We start from the raw sequence: 6,576 nt of genomic DNA, 5'->3' as shown, positions 1-6,576 counted from the left end.
GCCCGCTTAGGCCTTTTACTCCCCACCTCAGATTCCTTCGGCCGCTTCTTCCGGTTGTGTGTAACTCACTCCCCAATTCCTGAGTCTCTGCAGGAGGAAAAGCCTCCAGGTATTAGTCCTTCATCAAATGCATCATCCTTGCATCTAATTTGTTTTTAATTTTTTCCTTCAGAGTCATAGCCAGATTAGCCCCAGACAGGATTTGAGAACAGCCCCTGGGGAGGGGTAATCTGGAGAGAAGTGCTTATGCTTCATTGGCAAAGCAGTTTATTGCCAACCAATTCTTGTGCCAGGTGCTAATTCTACCCGGTCAGGGTCTTAAACGGCTGCTCAGAGCCACCTGTGAGATCCAACGGACATCAAAGACGCGGGGTGGGCAGAGTCTGGTCTCCCGAGACCACGGCGAAGGTGGGTGCCACCCAGATACGCAGACCTCCCTGTACTTGCCCACTGCTTTCCTACTCAGTGGTACTTTGTCCCCAGAACACTGGGAAGGTGGGAGCTGAAGGGACTCTCAAAATTATCCGGACCAACCATGTCCTCACCAGACAAGGACCCTGTGACTCAGGCAATTTTCATGACTCACCCACTGTCACACAGCGGAACTGGCCAGGGAGCTCTGGCCACTCTCAAACTGCTGCTCAATTCAACTCAACAAATGTGTCCAGGGCCTGCTCTGGGAGTGAGCAAGTCCCCTGTGCTCGGTGAGCTCACAGGACACAGGAGCACTAAGGCCGACCAGGGGAAGAAAGCAGAATTCACGGTGCGGTGAGTCACGAGGAGGCTTTAGCCTTGGAAATAGCGGGGAAGCTTCATGGAGACGCAGCCTTTGAACTGAGCCTTGACAGATGAGCCAAGTATCGAGAGGAGGGACGAGGAGTAGAGGGAGGGCCCCAATGGCATGTCTGGAACCCCCGGGCTGCGGAAAGCAGGGCCAGCAGCAAGGTCAGCCTGGCAGCCCCTCTGCTGGACCCCAGTGGGATGTGCAGAGACCCCAAGAGACCCCTAAGGGCTCCATAGATGGGATCTTGCATGAAGTAAGCACTCCAACTCCGTCTAGATGGATCCCTGAAGAAGGCTGGCTGCTAGGCTCACTTCCTCTCCTGAAGTCCTCTGTGGCCTCCTCATCTCCTCATCTCCTCTCTAGTCTCCTAGAAGGCCACTAGCTGGGTTCCCCTGGGAAAATCTCTCAGCCTCCCCTCCTGCCCACACTCCAAGAGCAAACTCAAAAACCTCCCTGAATGCACGTGCAGAGCCCTCCAGCCCATCATGCTGTCTCATTTCCCCTTCACCATGACCCTTCATTATCTACCTTTCCCCCATTGCCTAGGTGAAAAAAACGAGGGTCCCAGTAATGTACCCAAGGTCCCCCTGCTGGTGCAGAAAGGGGCCAACTCCCCAGACTTCTTCGCACAGTCTCCGAAGCTGATTCCCCAGCCCTGCTTTAAGCTCTGTGACTTGGGCAAATTACTCAACTTCTCTCTGCCCCAATTTCCTCATCTGGAAAACAATCGTAATAATAATGTCATTTATCACGTAGGATTGTTGTGAGGATTAAATGCACTAATATGTACAAAGAGCATAGAAAAGTACCTGGCACATTATAAGTACAACAGAAGTAAGAGCTACTATTAGCATTAACCCTGATCCAGGATCCCAGCAGATTCTTCCTATTAGGTTCCTGGGCATCTCTGGGTGCCCTCAGGCAAGTTGCTCATCCCCTCTGTGCCTATGCACAAAGCTGGCCCTCAGGACAACTGGAATGCTCCCTGAGTTTGTCTCATCTTTCTTCTATTGCCCCCCCATTTCCACTTCTACCCTCAGCAGTTGCTCCCCACAATCCCCCTCCCCACACCCACACCCACACCAAATCAGACAGCTGTCCCAAGAGTCTATGTGAGGAACCGATTCCATCTTTGTATTCAAAAGCTGTCCTTTACAATGGTAGTTTTTAAATGTTCAATACAAAGAACTAGTTGTCTCCTTTAAGAGCCCAGTTTTGAATTTTTTTAAAAAAAAGCTCTCCAGTGAGAAGCAGCTTTGAATCTGCTTCCCAGCAGCAGCAAGGGGATTATCAGCAGAGAACCATATTGCATACTTAATTGCAAAACCATCCCCACAGCCAAAGCCTGGTCTAGGATAAGAGGCAGCTTTGGGCCCTCATAACTGCTACATCCAAGTTCTGCAGAGGACATCATGGTGCAATTAAGAGGATCCCAGCAGAAACACTGATCTCCAACACTCAAGAATGACAGAGGTGAGCCCTGGACGGTTTGGCGCAGCGGTTGGAGCGTCGGCCTGCGGTACTGAGAGACCCGGGTTCGGTTCCCGCTAAGGGCATGTACCTTGGTTGCAGTTTGTCCCCGGCCCTGGTTGGTCATGCGGGTGGCAGCCACTCAATGTGTCCCTTCACATCGATGTTTCTCTCTCTCTCTCTCCCTCCCCCTCTATCTGAACAAAAAATGGAAAAATGTCCTCGGGTGAGGATTAAAAAAGAATGACAGAGGTAACCTCCCAGACTGGTGTTTGCTCTGACCTATGGCCTCTTAGAACCACAGTCTGGACACCTAAGAATTACCCTAGGGAAATGGAAGAGCCAGGAAGGGAGCAGATCCTGGAGCTCCTAAATGCATGCTGATGCTGCCCAGGTGCAGAACGGGCTTTGCCTAAATCAGAGAGGGCATTGGGTGTGCCTAGACTGCTTCCATCTTTGGGCTGGCGAAGTGTTTGGCGACCTGCTGGTGTGAAGGGAGCTGAGTGCTTGGTGCGCAGGAGGGACTGGGGAAATGTCTGATGGGTGAATTGCCCAGAGGTTGATGGTCCACCCACTTCCAGTTGTGGAGTCAGCGTTCAGGGCCCCTCCAGGGTGTGACTGGTTGAGGACTAAGCCACCTCAGTGCCCTCTCCTCCAGTGAAGGAGGAACATGCTTCAGAAAACTTGATCTCGGGCCTTTCAAGTGGAGATAGTGGAAGATTACCCAGCTCAGTAGCTCCTCCTGACGTAGATCAGCAGATTGAAGCTTCTCAGAATCCCGGGGGAGCATCCAAGTTAAGGGATGGAGAGGGATATCTTGCAGGGGCAGGTTTCCTGGGAGTGTTTGGAACTTCCTAAATACAACAGGAAATGAATGGCATGAAACAGCCAGCTCTTACCCCCCACACCATCAGAAAAAATGTCAAGTTTTATAGAAACTTAACTAACCCACCCCAACCAGTCGTTCCAAGCCACTGAGTTTAGTAGCCTCTAAAGGGGAAAAGACTGTCCTAATGGGGACCCCCATCTTTACCTGGACCACCATCACCAGCCTCTTTTCCAGGTTACCTATCTCTAGTCCTTCATCCAATTGTCTTCCAGACCATCATTGGAAATGTGTTTCCAAATCACAAATCTGGTCACTTTCTTAATACTCCCAAAAGGCTCCCATTGTCTTTAAGGTGGAATAAAGATCCCTCAACTTGGCATGCAAAGCCCATCAAAATCTGGTCTCCATGCAAGCTTGAAAGGCAGCCAGTACAAAGCAGTAAAGCTGTTAAAATATTGAGATACCTCTGTGCTCTTCCAGTGACCCTTTGCCATTCACCAGCCAACCCCCTTGCCCACTTGGCTCTGGGCCAGAACCCTGGTGAGGAAGATGATGTCTCAGATGGCATTTAGCACTGGCTCCCTGATACGGACCAGCGTTCCCCAGAGAAGCCCTTGCATGGGCACTTTGGGAACTACAGCTTCAGCAGAATGCTGCACTGGTCGTTAAATGCAATATTTTGAATACTACTCCTGCCTTAGTCAACTTTACAAGACTTACTGTTTGCCATTCCCTTGTTTATTTATTTGTAGAATGAATTAAAGAACTCCTGAATGAATAAAGGAGGGGATGATATATGACCAGCACCTGCTACCTTCCCAGCCTCGTCATGAAGGAAGGAGGTCTATCGGGCATGTTGGTGGGTTGGAGGATACACAAATAAGATGCCACCCACAGTGACCTCAGAACTGCCATTTAGTGACCAAGGTGGTCACTCAAGCAGGGCCTTTCTTTAGTGGGTTATACCCTGGCCAAGTTCTCAGCCATCCAGATTCAGAAAGTGGACTTTCTCATTCACCCCAAAATAATCAGTCTTTCAGGGAAAACTCACACAATCCAGCTTTAAGAGATACTGATGCAAAGTGAGAATTGGAACTGAACTGTTTATGATGATGACCACAGTGTCCAGGTGTTTCAGGTGATACCCTGTCAATTGTGAAACAGAAATCCTAATTCAAAATGACTTAAAACACGAAAGGGATTTATTGGCTTGCAAAGCTGAACGTCCCAGAGATGAGTCTGGTTTTGAGTACAGCTGGATTCAGGGCTCAAGTGGTATCAATGGGACTCAGTTTTTTTTCCTTTCCGGGGTCTCTCTCCTTCCATCTTCAGCTGCACCGGGTGGCAAGGTGGCTTCCCGACATCCGGGGTCCCATTTCTCAGCTTTCCGTCTAGCTGGCAAGAATGAAAGACTGTCTTCTGGAAGCCCCAGTAAGCATTTCACGGCATCTTGTGGGCTCTACTAGGTCAGCTGGCCCTGCACGCGTCCCTGTGGCCAGCAGATGAATGTTGTATTCTGATGGCCTGAGGCCTATATCACCTAGGAATCTGGGGATCTTTCATCCCTAAGCCAAGAGGTGGGGCCTCATCCACAGCTCAGGGCTGAGAGTAGGTGAAAGAGAGGGAAGTTGGACCTGGGGACCGCAATGCCAGACAGCAAAGCCAGCTGACGCCCACGGTTCCAGGGCACAGCTCTGAGGACAGCAAATCATCCGTTCGAGGTTTGCTTGGTGCGTCAGAGTAAAGCAAGAGGAGTATTAGAAAGTGGGGAGAATAATTTCCACTAAGACCCAGGAATTGTCCTCCCCCAAAGCAGAAGACCTGTCTCTAGGGCAGAGCTGGGGGTAGGAGAACAACCCACCTCTCTGGAGCCCCATTTCTGTGCTGGGCCCATCCCTTCCGTTGGCTCCTCCTGTCTTTGTTCAGAGGAGACAGCATCCCCGACTCTCTCCCAGGGCTGTCGGGGAGTCACCGCCCAGCCTCACCCGTCCTCGAGGTTTTCTCGACTTTGGTTCATCCACGTGGATCTGTGAATAGAGCGCATCCCCACGGTCCCTGCAGCCTTCCTCAGAGCTGTCCTGCTTCCGCTCTGCCCTGCGGCCTGGCGAGTGGAGCAGGGCAGATGTCCACGCCTGTCTCACAGGTGCTGTGATGGACAGAAAGAGGAGGCAGCACCCCGCCCAGGTTCCCACGCTGCACAGAGGCTAGCTCCCCACGATGAGCCCCTGGCCCAGCACTTCTTCCATAAAGGAAGCTGCTTTGATGTCTGCAAGGGGTCAAGGTCCAGACCCTCCTTAACCACTGACATGTGCCTGAAGACTCGCCCTCACAGTGGAGGCAGAGGCCTTTCTCTTGGCCACCCCAGGCAGTTCCCTGCTCCTTTCTCCTGTCCTTAGCTCCTGAGCCGCCCTCCGCGGCACTGCCCTTGTTGTTAACAGGCTGGAGGGCCAAGTCCTCCTGGCTGTGGGCGGGGCCTGCACGCGGTCTGCCCCTAAAGACTGACGAATCTCCTATCTAGATGCAGCTGGTGCTCAGATAAGGCCAGATGGATGGCAAACAACGTTTGAACTGGCAGGTGCCATTTGTTAATGTGCTTTAGATCAATGGCTTCCAAAATTAAAACATTCTGTATCTGTCAGATGGTCCCCACCAGGCCTCTGGCAGGGCAGAGGTGCCAGCTTCAGGTTGGTGTGAGGGTAGGGGCAGGGGAGGGAGGACAGGGGGAGGGGGTATTTCCCACCAGAGCCACAAAGAAGTCTCCCCCAACCACAGGGGCTCCAGAGGCTCCCCCAAAAGTCAGAAGATGAGGAGCAGGAAGTGCAGACGCTAATGTTTTGTAGCTGGAGAGTAGAGGAGCATGCTCCCCAAGCTTCCCAGAAATCGGAGCACTGTCCTGGGTTTGGACACAGGCCTGAAACATCCCGGCCTCCCTCCCTCCCGTGGAGAGCCAGAGCCAGTGGTGAGAGGCCGGTTCCCCTTCTGGCATCCTTCGGGATCGGCGGGCATAGCGGAGGCTGGGGGTGCCCCGTCTCATCTCCCTCCAGCCCCCTGAGTTCGCCTGAGTTGTGAAGACGGGTCTCAGCACTCACTCCCAGCACCAGTCGCTCTCCTCTGCCTTGCTGGCCTCTCTGAGTCACCAGGCAGGGCTGGGAGTGTGGGGAAGTCAACGCCTGGGCTGGAGGTCGCAGTGGCTACACAACTGCCCCTGCTCCTCCCCAGACACCCCCACATCCTTCACTGGCGCCCTCCTGAGGCAAGGGCCAGCCACATGGTTTCCAGAAGTTCCCCAGGGGACTAAGTCTGGCTGCCCATGATGGTGCCGCTTTCGTGAGTTTCACTTGAATGTCTCTCTCCTCCCATATCTAACTTGCCCACTTCTTCCTAGTGCTTCCTGGGATCACCTTCCACAGAAATACCATCTCCTTGTCCTGCACGAAGGCTCCTCTCTGCCTGCACTTGGCCTCCTCCTCTCTTCCTCTGAGCCTCCGGGACC

General features: G+C 52.6%; 1 long non-coding RNA gene across 1 annotated transcript; it reads right to left on the bottom strand.

The window, feature by feature from the left end:
• Nucleotides 1-4,255: 4,255 nt before the first annotated feature.
• Nucleotides 4,256-5,533, bottom strand: LOC118628310. Its single transcript, XR_004959276.1, has 3 exons — nucleotides 5,390-5,533; nucleotides 4,945-5,110; nucleotides 4,256-4,474 (listed from the first exon to the last, which is right to left on the bottom strand). It is a non-coding gene; the product is annotated as an uncharacterized LOC118628310 (long non-coding RNA).
• Between the last annotated feature and the right edge of the window lie 1,043 nt (nucleotides 5,534-6,576).

Source organism: Molossus molossus, unplaced genomic scaffold (assembly GCF_014108415.1).
Source record: "Molossus molossus isolate mMolMol1 unplaced genomic scaffold, mMolMol1.p scaffold_m16_p_13, whole genome shotgun sequence".
Classification (NCBI taxonomy): domain Eukaryota; kingdom Metazoa; phylum Chordata; class Mammalia; order Chiroptera; family Molossidae; genus Molossus; species Molossus molossus.
The sequence above is the reverse complement of the archived record's forward strand: the minus strand, read 5'-3'. Positions and strand labels throughout refer to the sequence as shown.